We start from the raw sequence: 23,177 nt of genomic DNA, 5'->3' as shown, positions 1-23,177 counted from the left end.
ATATATATTTTTTTTTTTTTTTAACCTGGCAGGGGAACATTTTCCAAAGTTCTGGCTTTGGAAATGAGGAAGTGGGTTTTTTCTTTCTTTTTTTTTTCTTCTTTTTTTTTCCTTCTCTTTCTTCTCTTTTGCCATATTCAGTTTGAAGAGGGGACAGTGACTTCGCCTTAAGGCTGTGGTCAAAAGGAAGCTCTATCATGAATGTCTGCCTACAAACTGGCCAGATGGAGTAGCAAGAAAAGAACAGGAAAAGTTTTATAGCACCTTGTGACTGACCTCATGGAACAGTGGGCTCTAAAAACATTCAAGAGTGGTGCATGAGAAATTTATTCTACAGTATAATAAATGACTGCATATTTGAACTACTGACTCTAATTTCTGCATGGGACATGTGGAGTCAATGGCTCATTTAACTAGTTTCTGTTACTTGTCTTTAAGCAAGGAACGTGGAAGCTATACAAAAAGACTGTCAAACGGGAACTATAAAATGCGTAGACTGAAGGCAGAGGCCACTTCTGCTTCTAAAAAGATGGATGTATTTTAAATGTGAGTGGGTCTTATCAAATCCTTAGTGCAGATCTACCTCAGCTAACAATTTACTTGGTAATTTTTGCTGATTTTTAAATGCTTTTTGGAATTCACTTTCTGTGAGTGGGTACAGATAACGTTTTGTCTTCTATCTGCAGAGAAGGCAAATCAGTGATTTTTTTTAGATGGCTGTACTAAGGCTTTTGACATAAACCTCTGCGCATGTACTCTTGTACAAATATTTTTGAGATGAGCTTTTATCAAATGTTCTCTTTACATACTACAAAGCCCACTCCAGATGTCTGTATGTATGTATGGATGTTAGCTGAAAACCAAAGTACTTATTTTGTTCAAATGCTGATTTTTAATAAGTAACTTTCTCGCCTGCTTTTTGTCTAAACGCAGCTATTCAGAGATATATCATGTTTTTCTTCCTGTTTCTTTCTGGAGTCTTTATTTCAGGCAATATTCATATTGGCATACCTATAGATTTAAGCATTTTTCTTATTGCCTGTGAAGAAAAACTGCGTTGAAAGTGGGTCGTATAGATTCTAAGCCAAGAACGTGAAAATTAAATAATGCTTTTTGTTAGTTATTGGCTGCCATATCATCTGCAAGGTTGTTACACTATTTGAAGCGTGTGGGGAGAGCAACACAAATAATCACTTCAATCATAATTTTTCCATGCAAATAACCCATTGCCTGCTGTGACTAGTCTCCATTTGTCATTTGAGTGACAGCACTGTCTTCCAGAGAGTTGAAGTTCTCTCTGTTGTGCAGTGTTTCATGAACATCGTAGACAGCATGACATTTCTTCTCATGGGAAGCAAGTTGATGCGTATATTTTAGTTAGCCAGTAAGCTTTTGTCTTTCTTCTCCTGTATGTGGTGGGGCAGGAAGATGCAAGCAGTATTGATAACCTCCTGACATCCATTGAGGACAAGTGTTTTATTAGTAATGACCTGGAGTTGCACCTATGTTATGGTATTACTTACAGGTATAGCAACGTCAACAGTTTTAAATCCCTTTCAGTAGGGTTTTTTTGTAAATTTGATAAATCTGATTTGCAGTTGCAGATGGAAGGCATCAGACTGCTGGGCACTTGAAAGAACATCAGTTCTTTCCATTTCTCATTCCTGAATTCATGACCACTTACATACATTTTAATGGAAAAACCAATATGTACTAGTTTCAGGGAGAGGAGATGTAGCTTAAGGGCTGAGACTGTCTGTAGAGAGTTTTCTAACACTTTAGTTGCTTTTTCCCTACATAGTCAGTTTTGATGGGGGCAGGGTGTTCATTTTAACACTTGCCTTTTCTTTTTCTCCTTTTAGGAGAAAAGTCCCCCTTTGGGACTTCAGATACAGGACCGGTTTATTTTATTTCCTTCTCTAGAGGCAAAGAGATGCCTTAATTTTCATTGACCTCAATAGAATTTATATACTGTTTTGAAAAACCTGAGCTGCCTTTCTTGCCTTTCTGAGCTGCCTTTTTTGTCGTTGTTGTTGGTTTGATTTGGTGTCTTTTAAGTCTTTTCAGAGTTAACCTTTTTTTGTTTTGTTTTTCATGCCCCCCTTTGCCTTTTTTCCCCTTTCTCTTAGTCAGGGAAAAATAAACTCCCTATATTCTTTAGCTAAAACGTAGCTGAAAAGTTGGCTTTTTGCTGTTCTGGATTTCTAGGTAAGGTAACATCATCCTTTGCATGGCCTTCTGTGTAATCCTTTATCAGTGGATAAATGGATACACTAATTACTCCACTTGCTTATGCTGTGGGAAACCTGGCTTATTTAAAAGGAAGCTTGTTCTTCAGTAGTTAACATTGGTCTGTTCTGGTTTTAGCAGGATGTTACTTTGCCTCTTGCCTGTTGTGAAGAAATGTACTTAGCGCACCTTGATCTTGCTGATAATTCTAGTGCAACAAGCCGCTTTGGGAGGGTCGTGCTCATTTTGACCATTCCAATATCCATCTCACAGGCGTTGCATAATGGGAAACAGTAGATTTTATGTCCTTCAAAGAGATGTCTCCTCCTGAATTTAAAAAAAGAAATGTAAACTCCTGCTTCCAGGCCTTCAAGACACAGTTTACCTCTGGCGTAAATACCCTTCCCTTTTGCTCTGTGATCCCTGAGGCTCCATGTTGTTCCTAATCTCTGTTTCTGACTTTTGTTCTAGTTTCTAAGGCACAAACCCTTTCTAATAGCTTTTTCGGGGGGAGTGCCCCTTCTTTCGATCCTCTTTGAATAGAGAAAAGGGATGGGAACTGGACTTATTAAGCTATGGGTTATTGTGAGATGACCTGTGGAGTGATACTATTTTCATCATCCTGCAGATGCTATTTCATCTACATGTGGGATGTGTGTATGCAGATAGAAACACTGTGTGGGGAAACCCACCCTTATTTCTGGTTTTGCTGCATTTTAATTTCTGTACGTGTTTTCAGCTCCCCACACTTCCTCTTGGTTCACAACTTGGGAGACAAAGCATTCCTTGGAAACACTACCCTGCTTTGGCTCCTTGGTCTCCTCTGAGGGGCTGCACTACCTCACTGATGACTTTTCTAGTATGTACTCCCTGTTAGTTCTGTTGGGAAAGACTGGAAGTCGAGTACTGAAATGAATTGGGAGCATGGATAATTCTGGGGTAGCAGGGTTTTTCTGCTTCTATGGTTTCTCTCAAAGTTGTGACAAATGCTTCCAGGGTTTGTGTTCTGTTTGGGTTTGTTTTCTGTACTTTGGAAAAGACTAGATTGATTTCCCTGGGACTGCCAGTCCTAGAGGAGTAAGGGAAGTGAGCAGTGTGAATGCACTTGTTGTTTGGCCTAGAGATTGCATGGCTATGAAAAGATAAAAACCATGAATCATTGTTCACCAGCCTTCTGCACGATGGAAAGGAGCGTGTTGTACTTTAGCCTGCCTGTGCTTGGGGGGGGAGGGGGAGAAGGGAGTCCTCCTCTGTCGTCGTTCCCGTAAGTATGGGAGACCCTGTAGGAGTTATGCAAGTTTTTTAAAAGCTGTTGAAACTGTGAACAGTCCATTGCAAAGATGGCACATGACATAATGGAGAAGTAAAATTTTACAGTAGAAGTTTACAGTTGAAGAGTCCCACAAGTTAGGACTTTTTTTTTTTTTTTCAATAAACTGAAATATAAACACCCAAGACTGTTCTGTCTTTAAGCTTTTAAAGCCCTTCTGTATAGGGACAGCAGAGTGATATTCCTGGCTTGAATTAAAGGAAATTAATCTAATGATGGAAAAAAGTGGAGAGAACCAGAGAAACTGCTCTGGCGGCCTTGACCAACACTGGAAATTGCTGCTGTTATAGTGGTCGCTGGTACATGAGTAGGTGTAACATTCACTTTAAGAGGAACAAGCTATTCATGGTGAAGGAGGCAGAGTTTAGAAAAAGTACATGCAAAATCTGCATATAATTCCCTGTAAAGTGTGTGCTTTTTCACAGAATTATCTGGATGCCTACAGAGCAACCTCAGCCTCATTGCTGTAGTCTCGAGCTTCTACAGTGTGCGCTGAGATGAGCTGTTAGAAAGCCAGGACTGGGTGCAGCCTGCGAGATAATTTTATTTGCACTTTCAGAAGGCTGAAAAGTTAGCTAGCCAACAAGACTGAGTGTATTAAAGTGTAGGTATCATGTTGCAAACTTACCAAGCCAACTACCGTGTTGTGTCAATGTAAATTTGGTTTAGCCCTCACTGACACTGGGTTGAGAATAAATGTCCCATGAGAATACAGTAATATAGAAGCTGATTCTTTTCTTTCTTTTATTTCTTTTCTTCTTCTTCCCCTTTCCCCTGCACAGCAAATCTGAATGACTCCCTAGAACAGTCACTTATAAGAATTATTGGTAGAAGCATTATCCTAGGTACTGGTAGGTTGTGGGGTATAAGGTAAGCATTTACCTGCCTAATTTACTTCTTTAGATGTATCTGTATAGCATTTTGAGTTCTAAATGTTCGTCACGCTGGGTTGTTTTGTTTGTTTATGTCTGCATGTTTTTATAGACTTGAGCTTTCTGGGAACTTACGATATGAATCTGAGGTCTTCCTTTTTTCTCAACCTCCAACCTAGTTGAGAAGTTTGGAATTGTGTCTTGGACATAATAGCAGGACTCGAGAAGGCCAGAAAACAAATCTGCCAACCAAAAAAGATGAAAAAAGAGAAATACCTACATGGTCTTATTGAATCACATTAGAGGATAGCTGATAAAGTATTCTGTAAAGTATGCATTTGGCCCTTATCTGTTCCCCAAGTCAGAACTGATTTCTCTCATCACTACATATCACACTTTCTTATCCTCATTTATGAGACAACAAATGCTTGGGAAATCAGTTAGTGACATACTCTGTTCTAGGGCATAAACATACCTGCTTTCATAGTCTGGTCTTCAGGGAACTGAATGATGCTTGCTTATAAAATCATAGGATAATTCAGGTTGCAAGGGACCCCTGGAGGTCATCTGATCCAATCCCCTGCTCAAAGCAGACCAATTAGACAAGGTTATTCAGCGCTATGTCCATCTGAGTTTGGAATATCTCTGAAGATGGAGATTTTAAAACCTCTTTTGGTGCCTGTTCCAATATTTGACTACACTCATGGTAGAAGGAAAAAAAATTCTGGTATCTAATTGGAATTTCTTGTGTCTAGCTTGTGTCCATATCCTCTTGTACCTCTTATTCTGTCACCATGCTCTTTTAAGAAAAGTCTGGCTCTATGTTTTCCATGCTCTCTCATTAGATAGTTGAAGACATCTGTAAAATTTCTCCCTCAACCCCTTGGCATTCCTTTCTTAAGGCTGAACAAGCCCAGTTCTCTCAGCCTCTCCTTGTACCTCATGTGCTCCACGCTCCTGAACATCTTGATGGCCTTCCACTGGATTTGCTGCAGTGCATCTCTGTCTTTCTTGTATCAGAGAGCCCTGACCTGGACACAGGACTCCAGGTGCAGCTTTGAGTGCTGAATAAAGGGAAAGAATTGCTTCCTTTCCATGCTGACTACACTTAAACTAGAGTATGCAGTTGGTGGCCTCTGCCATAAGGGCACACTGCTGGCTCATATTCAATTTGTTGTCCATCCTTTTCTGCAAAGCTGCTTTCTAGGCTGTCAGCCCCCCGCTTGTACTGTTGCATGGGGTTATTCCAGTCTTAGTGCGGGACTTTGCATCTGTCTTTGACCTTCATGGGGTTCCTGTCAGCTTGTTTCTTGAGATTGTTGATGTCTGTCTGGATAGGAGCCCTGTGTTGTCCATGACCGGTGAAAGTCACTCTGTGCAGGTCGTTAATAAGATGTTAAACAGTATTGATCCTAGTAGTAATTCTGGAGAGACTTCGGTAGTAACTGGTCGCCAGTTGGACTTTGTATGCTGACCACAGCCCTTTGAGACGTTTTTCTACCCATCTTATCATTTGCTTATCAGTGCACATCTTGCCAATTTGTCTGTATGGATTTGGATTATATAGGAGACTGTAAGAGGCCTTGCTAAAGTCAAGGTAAGCAACATCTTCTGCTCTTTTCTCGTTTACGGAGCCAATCACCTCATCGCACAAGATGATCAGGTTAGTCGCACAGTTTTCTCTTGGTGGATCCAAGGTTTGTCCATATTGTCATCCTCACCTGCCACCTTCCCTGTTGAATGAAAAGCTTGACCGTTTGGCCTCTAAACAGCTCATTCCTGAGTTTGGTGGCCTTTTGACTAGGGGAGGTGTTTGCCAGTTCCAGCTCTAAGAAGGAAGATGAGGTGAAATCCTCCTCTGTACCTGCCCCTTAGCACACCCAGTTATTACTTTGACTAAACGGCTCTGAAGACGAACTGTCTTCTGCTGGATTGCCTTCACGTGCGCTTTCTTTCTTAACCTACTCTGGGAGATCTGGCAGACCCTCTTTGTAACTAATATTTTTGTATTAGAGAAAGGAGTATCTGACAGCGGCAGTGCCACTTTGAATCTCAAATTGCTAACTGAGTTTCCTAATGTGCCAGAAGCTGTCTTCGGTTATGAAGTTACCTTAACTTAGCTTCCTTGAAGTTCCTGCCTGGCTCCAGGAAAATGGCTGCTCTGTGAAAGAGCAATGGAGCTTAGCTGGGCTGAGTATGTGGCGTTGAATCTGCAGTTCATTATGAGTTAGTATTCAGTTTCTAGACTGGGCCTCCTAAAGCTAGCCTGAAGAAATGTTTTGGATATAGACAGGGGGTGAGAACTCAGAACGGCCTTTGACTTACTACTCCATTTAAAGATAGAGTGAAAATAGGCTTTGTATTTTCCATGTGACCTTGGGCAAGGTATCATAGACTTGCTGTGACTTAGTTTTTGCATATATAATGGACTGATAGCATTAGTCAGATCCTTATCAGGGTTGTGAGGATATATCCAATAAAGACCATAAAATATACATATGGTCAAGTGGTGAACCATATGAATACTTTAGATAAATGATAATGTAACATTTTTCATTTCAGCTTCCCAGAATAGATGGTACACTGGCAATTTAAGATGCAATTCCATGCATGTCTCATCTGCTGTAGCAGCAGGTTGCTATCGAGAAGTGATGCTCAGCTTCCTGAATTGCAGGATCTGCCACCTTCCTTATATTCCTGCTGGTGATCATGTGGTCAGAGGCTCAGCTGGTCGACTTGCTGATTTTGATAGAAAATGTACTTGCCCCTCCTTCCAAATGAAATGCTAGCTTTCTGTCAGATAGGTTAACTAATCTGGCAATGATGTTGCTGCAGGGTGAGCCGGGTTTGACTTGGGGAAGGAGTAGGAACTCCTCCTACTAAGGGGAGAAGAGGAAGGGAGCTGACTGGAAACATCCGTCTTGGTGGTTGCTGTCCTCTTTGTTGAAGTGCAAAACAAAATAACACCTTTGGGGATGCGTTTGACTTCATCATGGCCTCTTATAGAGCATCCTTTCTAGGCCTTCATCTCTTTCAGAGTAAGAACGCAGGCTCCTGGAGCCCAAGGCTGCAGACTGTTGCAATACAGTATCTGAGGAGCGATTCCTTCAGTTATTTGTAGCTTTGTCTCATGTCAGTGTCAACATCAACCGTTATCCAGCTCGCTTTCAGAAAGCAAAATTCTACTTACTTTGGTCAAAAGCATTACAGAGAAAATATTTCCCAAAACAACAAGAATATGTTATTTCTCTAGACCAGCCTTCTGTTTTCTAGGTGAGACTCCAGCTTACTTTGACGTTCTTGGATTCAGAATATACATGCCCGCTACCCTGCGGGAAATGAGGCCAAGAGCAAATGGAAGTGTATTATCAAATTGCTGATATGTGGAAGCTTAAATGCTGTCCTGTAATGAAATAGATGTTAGTATTTTGATAGAGCTCCTCAGACTTATTTGTCTGAGCGCAGGGGATTTTGTCTGGATGGAAGGTGAATTTAAGCTCAAGAATAGGCTGTGTCCTGAGTTTGAAAGGCAGTATTAGTAAGAGCAATTAGTAAAAAAAAAAAAATGTATTTCAGAGAATCTTATATGCTATATATGCTGCTATATGCTGCTTCAGACTTGTTGTCTTCAGTCTTCTAACGTACGAATTCAGCTGTTGTTCCCTCTCAGGAAGGGTGAAACATCATGCGGCGTTTTACCAGACTTTGTTGTTGTTGTTTAAGCTTGTATTGTTAGTACGAATTCCTAATGTTCCTCACCGGTCAGTTCATTTCCTGTAGAAAATGTCAGGCTCCTTTAAGGAGTATAATCATTGAAACGTTCAGACAGGTACCCATGACACATACATTGCTATAACTCTTTTACAGCGTGACTGCTCTTTGCTTACTCTGTGTAGCCATACCTTTTCACAGCAAGTTAGGAGACTTACTCTCAGATATTTGGGGAAAAAATGCAAAATGTTATTGAAAACAGAGGAAGAGAAGACTTATGTCAAGGACTGTGAATTTGCTGACACAGTGAACACTGTACACCGCTGAAGCACTGTTCAGTCTTAAGAACATCAGGTGGAAAAGATGATGTAGAAACGCGGAATCCTGATTTGCTGGCTCTAACTCTTAAGAATTTCCTGCACCGCTTTAAAAACATATATTTAGACTCCTCCAGAAACGGAGAAATGCAAACGTGTCATAATTGTTGTTTTTTCTTATATTTAAGAATGAAGGGAATTGTGTAAACATCTCTGTGAAGCACATGGACTAACCTCTAAACAGTTCTCTAATTTAATACCATGTGAGAAAACATTGAACACAGCCAAAGCTTTGTACATAGGTTCTGCTCGTGGAATAAACCACGTAAAATATGCTTATTTTGCTAGATGTCTACCTTTAGAAATTCCTGAAGAGAGTCACTGAGGGGGGCAGAAAAATGTAAGAGAGATCTAGAAAACTGGGGTCTGAGAAGGGAGGAAGCTGAAGGCAAGTTTAGGGAGAGAGCTGCTTCAAGTGAGTTCACCTCTGTGCTTCGAGCTTGTAGGCTTCATCTTATTCAGTAGTTGAGCATCGTACACTGCTGTTTACTGTCTCCTTGAGTGAGACACTTGCGTAATATTAATGTGAGAAAAATCTTGCTAGTCAGTTCGACCCAGCTTATTCAGGGAATCTGTTTTGTGCCGTTTTGCTGTTTCCATCCCCTGACGGCGTCCGGGTACAAATCCAAACCGCCGCACCAGGGCGAGAGGTACTTGCCTTATCAGCACGTGGTGAGGAGACGTCGGGCTGCCAGCCTGAGGAAGTTGGCACTGTGAGGAAAGGGAACGTACTGAAGCAGTGCCGCACCGTGCTGCCGGGTCATCCCCGTTACTGCCTCGTGGACTTCCCCTCCTGCCTAAAATGGGACTTGCAGCTTGTGAGAGGTACTAAATAATAGGTTCAGTGAAACTGAGCTCAGCATGGCATGTGAAAGTTCACGTGCAGCTGTGTCTGTGCTTGACCAAATCTGTAAAAATAAATCAACTAAACACCTAATTTCTCTAGCTGACAGAAACAAAATGATTTAGAACAACAAGCAGTCTTTGACAGATGGTTATTAACACCTTTCGTTACATTTCTATGAAATTTTAAAAATGTTTTGTGTGAAATTATAGCCTTCATACACAAGCAACGTAACACAGAGACCTGTTAACTAATAGGTATTGCAGTGGTGCAAAACTACTGAAAAGGAATGCGTGTAATAGACATATTTTGTGCCACAATAGATACATTTTGTGCAACTTTTTCTCTGAATGTACAGGTTGATTTGCAGGAAAATGTGAAGATTAAAAAGAAAAATGGTGTAATAAGATAGTGTATATACTTGCCGTCAGCCTTTATAACATATGTAATTGGATCACTGGAAGCAGGGAAGCAGGCCCACAAAATATGTTGTGGTTTTTTTTTTGTTCTTTTTTTAAGTAAATCACAAAAAACAGGAGTGGAAGGAACATGAAGAGTTCACATAGTACGTGCTTATGCCTCAAGGCAGTATTGACTGTAACTAAGTGCAATAATTACAGATAACATTACCTTTTACACTTCAGGGTAAAGAATGAAAATAAGTGGCTGCTGGTGTGAAAATATTTAGAACTTACTATTCTGTCTTGCATTTTCCCTTTCCAGAATTATGACCCTTTTATCCAGTCTCTTCCATTACAATATGTAGAAAAGAAATGAAATAACATTGCTTACAAATTTACCAAGTCCCTGTGGTTTATTAATGCATAATTTTTTATGCTTAGGTTTACTGTTTTATCTTCAACTAGCTTGAAGTAGTTCGGCTCAAATAAAGTGCTGTTTCTTGTACACAAATACAGCTTGCAGTATAATTGCATTAGGATTATGAAACGAAGCAGATGTACAAATTTTCTCTCATAGAATATAACGTAAGTTTACCCTAACCATTGATGTGTTTTTCTGGTAGGTTGCCTAATCTTTCTGTCTCCTTGCGCCTGTTTATTCCTCTGGGATACAATCTAAAGCCATTGAAAAGTTGCTATTGATCCCAGTGAACTTGGGATCAAGGTCTTAAATTTCTCAATTTTATGCTCTGCAGGAAGAAATGTTGATGGCTACGCAGTGCTGATTACTGTGAAGACCTTGTTTTGAGGTCTTTAGGCTGTGCTTCATTAATAATTGTATATTTAGCACAGATGCTGACTTGTCTTAAAGTCCTATAGCCTGACAGTTTTAAATATTGAGACTATTCTTATAAAGTACATTGTAATGTTGTATTACAGTTGCTTGGATTTTGTATTTCATTTAAAAATTAATGTGCCCCCATATACTTGTGGTGTGTGTTTTCTTCTGTAGTAAAAAGAAGAAAAACTGTAAAATAACAGAAAGCCATGTTTTACATAAGCTATAAACCAGAAACCTCACGTAATTAAATGATTTTTTTTTCAGAAAATAAATACTATTTTTTGCACTTTGCCCATCAGAAGATGCATTCTGACGCAAGTAGGACATGTAATTTGAGATACCTTTGGAAATAAGTAATGCACTTTTGTGAGTGTCAATGCTGACATAAGCAAGTACTATTTTGTGATTTTAAAAAAAGAAAAGGTGACAAAGATCAGCTCCTCTGCCTTCCTACCACCTCTTCAGAACACCTACCTTCAGCTCATGGGGTGATTTACTGTTTAGGTTCTGCACTGCTTGTTCTCTGGGGCCCAGTGTTTTGTTTTCACTGCCTGCAGATTAGGAGTGCTGTAGAGTAGGCAGTCATTGTGCAGTATGCGAGGGACAGTATAAGTTGGAGTATATTCAGAGAACCGCTTGCGAGGGCTGCACTCGCATTCCTCAGCCAGATAATTCTATCATTTCTATTTTTTTGGAAAACTGGAGTTATTGAGACAACATTTTTCAGCAAGATAGATGCTGAAAAGGCCACTTTATTGTTTTTTAAAGAATCATTATCTATCAGCAATTTAGTTTTTGTCTAAGTAAGACTGGGGACTAGGCAAAACATATGAATACATTAATTTGTAGGATGATTGACTGTTCAGCTTAAGTGATAGATTGCAAGCGTGCTTTGGTTACAAAGCCCTTGGAGGCAGATGGGCATCTATGGTTGATGTTCCGGTTCTGGACGCAGCAAAGATGCAGAGATGTGGCTGTGAGGCTACAGCATGAATTAAGTATCCAGCGACTTGGACTGGATGGATTAGACTTGGCTTCATAGGTTGTTGACATCAAGCTGCTCAGGTTCCAGGCTCACTGTGTGATTGAGTCGTATTTCGTGATTGCAATATGGATGTATCCTAATCCCATGAGAGATGGGTTTGAGAGCCTGTAGAGAAAGTTGGAGGTTACGTTTGTATTTTTAACAGCATTATTACCGTATAATAACGGTGATTAGTGTTCTCTACTGAGATTAGGGCCTCTTGTGCTGTGCAGTGTACAAATAGAGTGAGGCACAGGTCTCCTCTGAAAGCTGAGGAGAGGAAATAAAGGCGCAAAATGATAATTTGTCTTGTTCAGTTACTGGTTTAGCAGAGGATTGAAATTAGCTCTCTGCCTCCCAGATCGGTGTTCTAGCCGCTATATTTCATGGCTTGGCTTGTCTTTTTTATTGTGAGTGTCTGTAAGATGAGACGCCCTGGCCCCGATTTTCATCTGTCCCTGGCACTTGCACAGACTGTCTACAGTAGCAAATGGTACAGAGGAAAATACTTATTGCTGCGGACTGAGTGTCCGTGCTGTACACGTTTGGCATGTTTAAACAGGATTAGCTCTAGTCGGGTTCCATGCACGGAACACCTGTTGGCAGTTGTTGGGTATTAGTTGCACTCCCGAAACAAGTCTGAAGGTTTAATTTAGTCCAGGTAAATCCAATTTGCTTATTCTTAGGTCGTTCCATGAAACAAACTAAGTGGGAGTGGTCAGGAGACTTGCTTCGAAAGTATGGTTTTGAAGCAAGCTAAAATAGTAACGTAGACATACCCATCATCTAGCCAAACAGATATGCTCTTCAGAATAACAAAATAAGACTAAAGTTTGCATATTAGCCCTCATAATAGCACACAGAGTTAAAGCTTTGGTTCTTGAATGTTTGGAGGGGTTTTTTTGTCTTTTTTGTTCTATATGTGTTTTTTTTTTTGTTTTGTTTTTCCTACACAAATAGATTCAACTTTCTTCTCAAATCAGGACTGAACTAACTGGAGGCTCTCCAGTGTTTGGAGGCGTCAGCAAAGCTTTGACAATACCCTGTTGAAAGTAGGCAGAAGAGATTTGTAAAGGGAGTATATTTCAAGTATAACTACTTTTCAAGACTGTACTTTTTGTGAAGGAATCGCCTCCTTTGCTGTTGAGACTAAGAGCAAACCTAAACCGTAAAGTTTTTTTTTTCTTTTTAATTACAGAGAAGGAAAACAGAGAGATCCTTTTTGATGGTATTGTGCATATTGTGGAATGTGGCTCTGAGAAGAGAGGTGAAAAGGTGTTTTTCCCGTAGTTGCAGTCTGTTGTCTGGGAAAGCAGAAGGTCCCCAAAAGCCAGAGTAAAGTAACTGTAGAGTAAGATAAAGACAGGGTGGAGAAGAGGTGCCAGCACCTACGTCCAAATATTAAGAGATCAGAAATATAATCCAAATATAGTTCACGTAGTTGTAAAGGTGAGGTAAAGCAAAAATAAAAGATTTAGATTTCTGGAAGGAAATTTACAACTCTGTCTAGGCTGGTTCATATTTTGTACTATTTTCTGTAGACTATGTTGACATGCCATGACTCTGTCTCCAGTTAGTGGTCAAGTCATCTGTAGCAGGTTCAAAGATTGCTGTTGTCTTACAGAAATGACTTAAAATATTGAGCAAGCTTTATACTGTTAGCTGCAGAAGTGTTACAGCTAATCCTTTTAAATAACGAGAATAGTTGCATTCCCTGCTTTACCTGAAGAAAAGGATTATCAAGGTAAAAAGAGCTCTATATAATATACAAAGCATGTTAATTGATTTGGCAATTAAATCTGAGCACCAGATCTTTCAGATTCTTCATTTAAACGACAGGGATGTGTGTCTGATGAAACAGTAATGCCTTTGGGGACAAGCTTCCCTATGTTGTAAAGCAGGGAGTGCAGTGACCAGCTGCAAGGTGGAGGTGGCTCCATCCATGTTGTAGCTGTTCTTCTGTCAGTCTCGTAGATCTGGGAAGCCCCGATGTGAGCTATTGGGGTCTGCTCTTAACTGAAGCTTATCCAAGACGAAGCTGAAAGGAAGATCACTGCGCTCAAACATAATGTAGGGAGCACTGGTGGCTACTATTCTTGGGTTTTTTTTTTGGGGGGGGGGGGGGGAGAGGGTACTCCTATGTTTAGCAGTCATCTCTTTTCCAGATTTTCAGGGCTGAATCTTTCAATGCTTTAGGTGTTTTTAGTTCCTGCTGACTTTTCTGTTGCCTGAACTTTGTGCCTCTCCCCCACCCTCTATTTTTTGTACACAGGTGATATTGTTTAATTTTGCCTAGCTCCAGTCAAGACTTTGATCAGGCAAATTTAAGTGTTCAACACTGGTGATATATATTTGGTATATAATATTTTGCAAGGCATTCTTCTTAGTCTTCATATATATACCTATATATATTTTTTTCCCTTTACCTCCAATTTGAAACCCAGTAATTCTAAACAGTAGAATTAAACTGTATCTCCAGGAATGTACTAGATTTGTAAGTCAGTAGCAGGAAGCAACAGTGCTGCGATTTAATTGCAAAATTTCAGAAAGAGAAAGGGGAGAGGAGTTGGCCATTGCTGGGCAGAGTTTTGTACATCACCTGGGAAAGCATGTTCTTAGTGTTTTGCACATAAGTAATGAAAACCTGATGCCATTTAATGTGGAGGGTGTTCGCTTTGTCATCCAAAAAGCCATTGCCCAAAGGAAAAATGGGAGAGGCCTAAGACTTCTTTCTGCAGTGTGTGGGGTTCTCTCTGTGTATTCCTCAGCCCTTAGTTTTTTCAAAAGTGATTTTTCTCCTGACTGTTCAGGCTCACACTCTTCATCACATCATGGCCGTAGTTTTCAGTTGCATAAACAAGCGCAACACAGCTGAAACTGCTGTGGCAGCATGTGTTACACTGGCAAAGAGCATGGCCAAAAAAGGATACCCAGGTCTTGAATTGGCTCTTGGGATTAATTTGAAATACCTTAAAGTCATTAGATGATTAAACCATTAATGAACTTAAGCTGTGCCTTCAGTTCAGCTTGACCGGTAATAAGTTCATTAAGTTATTCATTACCCAACATTAAATTTCTGAGCAGTAGCTTCCAGCAACACTGCAAAAATGTGAGTATTAATCTAAATTACTATAAATGTCTTACTCATTTCTTCCTCTGCCAGTGCAGTATAATGACTGTACACGCCAGGCACATGTTATAATCTGGCTCTGTTTTGTGCTTCCGCATACAGTGTTTTTAAATCTCTACTCAAGCGCTGTTTGGCTGTCCAGTCGCTTCCTGCTAGCCTGGAGAATGCAGCCTCCAGCCAGATGATTATCATCTGTCTGGTAGATGCGTGCAGATAAATGGAGATTCTTTTGGTTGCTGCCTTGCTCCTATTTCATTTCCAAAGCCAGCGATGTTTTGGATGCGAAGAACAAAGCTGAGGATATTCATGCGTTACTTTATATCTAGTTTTAGATTACTTACTTCTCCATGTTGTCCTTTGAATTACCATCAACTCTATCTTTGGTGACTCAGGGAGATAGCAGCAATGTCCCTCGTGTTGAGGCCTTCCAAGTGCATAGAGCTGCCCATGTTGTCCAGCTTGCTGCCCTCTTCCTTTCTCCTGAAATGAAAGTCGGCTTTGTTGCAAAATACGTGTATAAATACAAATCATTCACAGACCTGTGGTAGGAAGCAGTGTGGTTCTCCAAGGCCACGGTTTATGTGCCCATTAGATCAAAATTAGATCTAAACCTAGGAGATTTTTTGAACTGATTGCATGTTTATTTGCTTTGAAGTCTATGGCCGTTGGACTGGCAGTTCTGTCCATCTCTCTATAGAGTGAGATAATCTCTCTCACCAGCTTTTTTATTTTAAAAAGCATCAATTTGCAAAGTTTGTCACTAAGCAACTAAGCTCTTTACTTTTCCATAGACGGGAGCCCCACGCCGCTGAGGACCTTTTCTTAGATGGACTTCTCTTTTAAATTTGGTAAAACCAGTGAAAGATATCTTTCCTATTGATCTCACTGTATTTACTCACAATTAGCTTTGGGCAAAGCCTCAGCTGCGCTGTCCTTATATCTTTGGGGAAAACAGCCTATCCCTTAAATTATTTTTAACCTCTTTCTGCTTTGAAGAGGATTTTGTTCAAAGGAGTTGGCTCAGAAATTTGTGCCTTTTATCCAGAGGCCTTTCAAAGGTCTTCTCACTAAAATCAGTTCTTCCCTGTTCTTCTTACTAGTACACTTAGCTGTAAGGGGACCAGAATATGATCTGCTGCTACCATCAGTTTTTCAGATATGCTGTCATTTCCAGGGCCAGTTTCTGTTCAGCTGTCTGACCGCTCGTTGTGTCCCTTGCCGAGATGCTGCCAGGTTTTGCAGTCCATTTTTTTCTGAAAATATTCTCATAATCCTCCTCCCACTTCTTCAGAAAGTCATTTTCTCAGAGCACCAAGAAAGCCTTTGGCGTATGGAAGTGTTTGTCCCTGCTGATCTTCACTATTTTGAATGTCTCCGTTAACCTGGCCTCTACAACTGGTTAACACTTGGGTTTTTCCGTTTTTCTTTTTTGTTTGTTTGCTTGAGGCAGTTCTTTGAATCCTTTCTTTCCCACTTTCTTGACTTTTTGCAATGGCTGTAGTACACCTACATGTGGCTACTTAATAACATCTGTTTGCTGTTTTGAATATTTTTCCTTTGGGTGGGCAGAGACTGTTCTGTGATACCTGGAGCTGCTTTGGTGACTCAGCCATGGGTGACTGCCCTGTTTGACTCAGTCCTGGGCTGAGTCCTACACAATTTTATTTCCTTATTCCTATCACTATCTCCACATTTTATCTTCTTTGTTCACCTTTCTCACAGAGATTATACTGAGGAGAATGGTAGCTGATGGCAGATCCAGGTACATATTGACATTAAGGTATTCCTTGCTGCTTTTGTTCTAGTATCATGGCAAAGGCAATACTAACCTCACTGACGTCGCTCAGCACTGTGCAGGTCTGTTTCTTGGTCAGCCGGTGCTGGAGTTGCGTCGTGTATGTAGTTTCAAGCTTTCACAAATCTGTAGCAGTCATTGCTTTCTTAATTTCTTCCTCGGGGCCTATTTGGAGATGTGTTTAATCAGTGCCACCTCCTTCCCTTGGCCTTCCTGTGTCTGCTGTCTGAACAAACGCTGTTCAAAAATGCAGTTCCACTGCTTTCCAGGTCTGTCTTAGAATCAGCCAAATGGAGACGCTCATGTGTTTTTTATGACTATAGCTGTCATTAAGCTAGTTACATAGGAACAATTCGACACCCTCCTGGCCCTGTTGCTTGGGATTGTGCCACCATGTCTGTCAGGTACTATGTTGTTACCCCAGCCTTGTGATCCTTGGTCATCTGATGCTTTCCTCTGCCTTTTCTTGTCCGTATGATTTTGCAGCGCTGTGGCTGCTTCTCGGTTTCCTCTGGCTTTTTTCCTGAACCGTGCTGCTCTAGCATGTGTCTCTGTATCTGGCACCAGCTTTCTCGTGGCAGCTTTGGCGTAACGTTGTGGTCAAGGCAGTCACGGGTTTAGGTGACCCTCATGTGCAGTAGCTCTGCAGTCACACTGAGCCTGGGTGATCTCCTTGGGTGCTTGAGCACTTCTCAAACTTCTCAGCTTAGTGGCGGCCGCTTTGATCCTTCTGCTGTTCCTTTCCTCTTCCAGTCAAGTTTCAGACTGCCATCAGGCAGACCACTGCAGCAGAATTAAATGTCTGTTATAATCCAGGAAAATTATATTATGCATAATTTCACATGGAAACAAAACTGAATTACACCAACACAGCTAATGTTGTTATATAGGAGACCAAATACATTAATAATGATTCGCTGTTTTTAAAATTGGCTATTTTTCAGTATATACATTACGTAGGCTTTTTGTATAAAAATCTGTTTTACTAAATAGTTCATCGCATATATTGTGATCATTCTTGCTTAGCTTAAGCAAGTTAATTCAAGTGCTTGTTATAAGATAATGACATACATCTGCTTTTTCATTTGTTCTGCTCCTGGAGAATTGGGCCCTTGCAATACTGTATCTCCCCCTCGTGGTGAAAGAGAAAGTAATAGAAAACGTCTAGCAGAAACCGACTGGAAAGCAAGGGGAAAACGAGAGACATGCTATTTTATATCGACTCATAGGCTTTTACTTGCTATTTTGAATATTGGCAAATATTTCTTTAAGAATGGTAGTTACTGGGGAGAATACTGTTCTGATAGCCGTTTTTCTCTGTAATGGGAATATTTTGTTGGCTGATGAAGTATCACACTGATAAGTTCAGTATTTTAAGATTGTGTCCAGTCTTCACTAACATACGTGGAAAAAAGGATATTTTTCTTTGATTAAAAAAGTAGGATAAGACTCTTTGTATTTAGATTTTTTTTTTAGAAATATCTCTTGAGTTAGCTTGCAACGGAAGGATGCTTGGCCCGAGTATTCTGTGAGTGTTGCAAAGCAGTGGCATTTTAAGAATCAGACAGTGATTTTTGACCAAAATACTGTGACCAAAACTTAAATTTCTTTAAACTTCTGCCTCTTGCTTCAGAGCATCATTATAGTTGTGTGCTAGTTTCAGTACCCAGATCAAGGAACGCAGTGCTGGTCTGACTGGTTTGGCTGTGGCGTGCATAGGAGCAGCGTCGTCTTCTCTGTCGCTTTCGATGATAGTTGGGATGGCCATCAGAAGTCACCCACCCTTTTGGGGTGGCGCTGGGCTGCTCGCTGGTGCCTTGCCTCCCCCAGCCCTCTGGGGCCTCTGTGCAATCTGGGGGCTGGTTGAGAGCGAGGGCCTCATAACTCTGTGTTTCTTTACGAGCTCTTGCATTCATGTGTATATGAGAGAGGTCTTTGGTTCAGCTCCATTTTGATGCTGTTCTCCAGCTGTGGCAAAGCAGAGGTGCAGGACTGTGCGTAGCTGGAGCTGGGGTGGTGCTGCGTGGCCCCCTTGGTACAGTGGTTGGCAGGAGCAGCCAACATAGCTGTTGTTTCACAGACCTTGGAAAGGGTTTCCTTAGGTGCTGAATCAGTGTATCGCAACAAAACAGCAAGCCTTGTTTCCAGGCGGCTGGACTCTGGGAGGCAGCACTCATATGTTTCTTCGGCTGCATCTGGTAGATAGGAAGGTTGCACTTCATTTATTTATTTATTTAAACAGGATGACACTTCTTTTGTAGCTGTTCTCACCTCTAACATACCCTTTCAGCTTTTCACCAAATAATGGGAAAAGGTCTCTGTGAACCTTATAAGCAGTGTTTGGTCTCAATGACAGTGAAAACCCATCATCCTCTGTGTACTGGCACTACTCATTTAACTAGCAGACACCTGCTGTGCCCAGGGCCCTGCTCCATACTAGTATGATCCGTGAACTGGCACATCAATTTAGGGCTGGGTAATACATGCAGTCTTTACGAAATAGCTAAACTTTTAGGGCTATATTTCATCTCATGGCTACAGCTGAGTAGAGTCTTAATTGGCAAGTAGCCTCTGCTGTTCTGCAGAGGTTCTTCCACTGTGTTCATCAGTGCTGTATTTGTAACATTTGAATCTATTTCCATGGATTTAAATAAAAAAATGAGGGGGCCAGAATGAGCTTCTAATCTCTACAGGTAGAATTTTCCATAAAAGTTTTCTTTGGTGCAGGCCCAGGAGAACTTCTTAAACTTCTGCTTTTCACTTCAGAGCATGAGCTGAAGTGCATGAGGCTATGCTTTTATATTATTCCTCCCAGAGCATAGGGATTTACCTCTTGAGAGTCTCATTGACATGAATCTATTGAATTGTATGACTGAGGATGTAGCTTACATCTGAGATCTTTTGGTAAGGCCTGTGCAAAGTGAAATATTGCTCCCTGTGAGAAGTAGCAGGTTAGGTGATGATGTTTGTCTTTGTTTTGTGCTAACTACTAAATTTTATATTCAGCTACCTCAGAGAAGAAAAATATTTTGACCCATTGCTGTTCTGCCTCTCCTTTTTCTTTTTTCTTTTCCATTCTGTTCTCCTTCCATCTTGCTTGCTTGCTCTATGCCCCTTTCTCTGCGCATTCCCAACTTTGCACTTTTTTTTTTTTCCAACTTCTGTTCCTTTCCCATGTCACCAATAAAATTGAGTAGTGGAAAAACATACTGACGTATACAGTTGTGTAACTCGCCTTTGGCCAGTTTAGATTTTTGGAGGAATGGAGAAATTCTGTGTTTCTGAGCCTGTGTTCAAGTGGATTTTAGCACTAAAAGTATAGGCCTTGACTGATTTACATGCAAAGTGCACTTTGGAAATATTGCTTCAGAACTATCCTGGATAGGGACTTACTTTTTTGAAACAAAAAGTGTTGATTCTGCAAATCTAATTGGGTTAATGACAGCCAAAATCTACAACAAGCAGCCAGGATGTTAGAGCGCACGAGAGCGCTTATTTTGAAGTAATGGGGCCTGGTGAAAGGACCTAAATAAATGGAGAAGGTGCAATCTGAAGTACACTCCTGGCACTTGTTGTATTAAAATAATGTCACAGTAAAATAAAAGAGGAATACAGTTCTTCCTCTCACAAAGTAGTAGGTCTAGTGGCTCTGGTCATCTGTTAGGCTCCTATGCAGAAGAGGAGGAAGCAGAGAGACTGATGTTCACTGCCAAATCCTCTCTCCTGCCTTGCCATCCAAGCCGCAGTGGGTAGTTTTAAACAGCATTTCTGTATCCTGTAAGCCTTTAACATGAAATTCCAGAATTCTGTTGTTCAAGTTTATCTGGTCAAGACAGGCCGAATTCCATAATGAAAATGTTTGGGCCTGGATTTTAAGCTGTTTGGATGGTTAAAGATTTTGAAAAGCGGTGTTGTGTTCTGCGCTGCTTTACTCCTTTCCCACTCCGGATGAAGTGGCATATCCTTGAAACGAGAAAGTGTATGTTGCTGTTCTGTGTAGATCATAGTTGTTATGATTGATTTAGACCTTTTCTAGACTTTTGGAGAGGAATGGGAAAGATGGGTATTTTATGAATTAAATTATCAAATAATTCAGAGTCTTTTGTTGTTAACTTAAAAACAGGAAATTTATTTCTGAGGTTTTATATTTGGTTTCGTTTACTGGCTTTTAGAATTTCTGGAGACTTGCATAGCCTAGCTTATCTTTGCTCTGTGAAGTCAAATAATATTGCGTGTATGACTCCTTACCCATTAGAGTTATGACTTATTTTTAGCTGTTTGTAGCAAGATGTCCGTGGGTATTTCCACTATTTGTTAGAAACTATTGGGGAGAGGCAGTGCTACATAATGTGAGGTGCAATTTGGACAGCAGCTGGGCTCACGGAGTGCCCCGAGAAACCCATAACTGCTTGTCCTGTTTGGCTTTGCAGCATCTCAAGCAGATCCAAAATGATGTAACAGTTCTACATTTAAATTTTTCAGGACTTTTAATTTCATTGAAAAATTGAAATAGATTGGTTTTCCATCCTGTCTTAAGATAGACATCAGATGTCAAAATAGAAGAGTTTCCCCCAGGACAAGAGCTTCTCCTATTCAGTTCTTTGATCATTTGCTGCATGTTTGATACCATTTTAGTGCAACTGTTCAGCCATTGCAGGCTCAGGGCTCTAACATGAAATCTTACACGCTGAAAAGAACATGAATACATGAAGGCAGGAATAGATCTGAGAAAACACAAGTTATTTTCATCACAAAAATCAGATTACTTTGAATCCAGCTTCGAGTTTTGTCAGCTAGCCTTGTCATACGTTCCTTAATCGTCTGTAGCATTCAGAGGATTCCTTATGTTGTTGGAAAGATCGTCATTTATGGAAAGCTCTCTAAATAAGTGTTTTTACTATGATGTCAGTTAGTCATATTTCTGTAGGTGATTAAAGAATGAAAGCCAGAGTTGAAAACTGAAAGGTTTGCATATATGCATCACACCATATCACCATGCTCCATACACATTTTGGTTACAAACACATAGGAACAAGAGTTCACTGCATGTCTTCATATTCAGCATCCACTCAGTATTGCAACAAGTATCTTCTACAAATATAAAGATTTTAGAATTTTTCCCAAAAGATTAACAGGAAGGATGCCCATAGGTTAGCAAGATGACTGAAAATCTTCAGATGGAAAAAAAATTTATTTAAAAAAGCAACCCCCCGAGTGCGATTCATTGCAGTGGAACTCTCGCACAAAATCGTCTGCTGGGTATCAGTGATGCCACAACTGAGCTGCTTGTGCCCCTGCTCATCAGAAGATGGAGCAATGGGCACTGCCCAGGGCAACTCCTGCGCCCTGTCCTCCACTGCAGCTGCTCAGGACAAAGTCTCTGGCTTCCTGGCTAAACAGTGAAACCAGTGCTCTAGACTGATTTCCTTTAACCTGTCAGTTATCTTGTATGCTGTTGTCCATTCTTACCTTGACATTTTGTCTCTTGGTTTCTAAGAGCCTGTTTTTTCCAATTATTCCCTTCTGCTCTCTCAATCATTCTTTCAATGCCTCTTTCAGAGGACTGTACTTATTTCTGCTCCATCTTGCTATATTTCATAAGGGCTTAAATGATGGTCCCTTTCTCTTCTTTATTTACCCCAGATAATCTGATGTGCAAATATAATTCAAATTCCATCTTTGTCATGAAGGCTTGCCAATACGTTTCTTTATTTCAGACCTTTGTTCTTTAGCCTGCGTGGAAGAGAGCTTTATGTGAATGTCTAGCTATTAGCTTAAGCTCGGTGTGACTTAACAGACCTCTTGTGGACTCCTACTGCTGCTTTCTCGTCACTCTGCAAAATAGCCTGATCCCATCATGGTGTTCATTACATAGGTATTATTTTTTACTTTGATCTTTCTCTATATTCTGGCCTCCAAAGTAAATTTCAGTATTATTGATGTATAAATATTATTTCTCTATGTAATTTCGAAAATAGGGCCATTCTTGTTTGAACAAACAACTAAAATTTCCATTCAGCTCTTATTCAGCTTGCACACTGATTAGTCCAGCATTCTTTTCTCTTGCCTCCTTCAAATCGTTCTTGTGCTCTTACACCCATTCAAACAGATTCTGTGAAAATCATTACTGTAACCTATTGCAAAGAGAAGATTGGAAAGGTATCAGCGTCTTTTCAGAATTTCTTTTCTTTCCTTGCGCTAAGCGTTGTCTTAACTTTTCGGGACCTTTGTAATTTCTCGTTCATTGGGGAAGCATCAACTCTATCCTCCATCATCCTGTCGTGCAAATTTCAGACACTAACTCTCACACTCTCTCAGTCCTCATTCAGAGCAACTCCTGGTACACATCTCCAAGGTAATCTCCTTGTTCCCGTGATTGCCCCTTCTTAACTCCTTTATTGTGATGCCCAAAAGGCTTAGCAATAGTCAGGTTGCTGATATGTTATATATAAGTTCCTATCAGACTATTCAGTACTGCCTGACTGGTTCCTTCTGCCTCCCAGCTCTTACTGTGTTGTTGGGTTGTGAGCTCCATAGGGTCTGGGCCATCTTTGTTCTCTGTTTTGTAGCACATCTAGCGTGGAAGCGTCCTGGGGCATCACTGCTAACATTGAGGCTGTTCT

General features: G+C 40.6%; 1 protein-coding gene across 2 annotated transcripts in view; it reads left to right on the top strand.

Annotated features, from left to right (window-relative positions):
- The window catches only part of PLD5 (phospholipase D family member 5), a 189,903-nt gene that overhangs the window by 11,805 nt on the left and 154,921 nt on the right, over window positions 1-23,177 (top strand). The gene's annotated exons all lie outside the window — the stretch shown is intronic.

The sequence above is a fragment of the Struthio camelus genome, chromosome 3, assembly GCF_040807025.1.
Source record: "Struthio camelus isolate bStrCam1 chromosome 3, bStrCam1.hap1, whole genome shotgun sequence".
Lineage (NCBI taxonomy): Eukaryota > Metazoa > Chordata > Aves > Struthioniformes > Struthionidae > Struthio > Struthio camelus.
The sequence above is the reverse complement of the archived record's forward strand: the minus strand, read 5'-3'. Positions and strand labels throughout refer to the sequence as shown.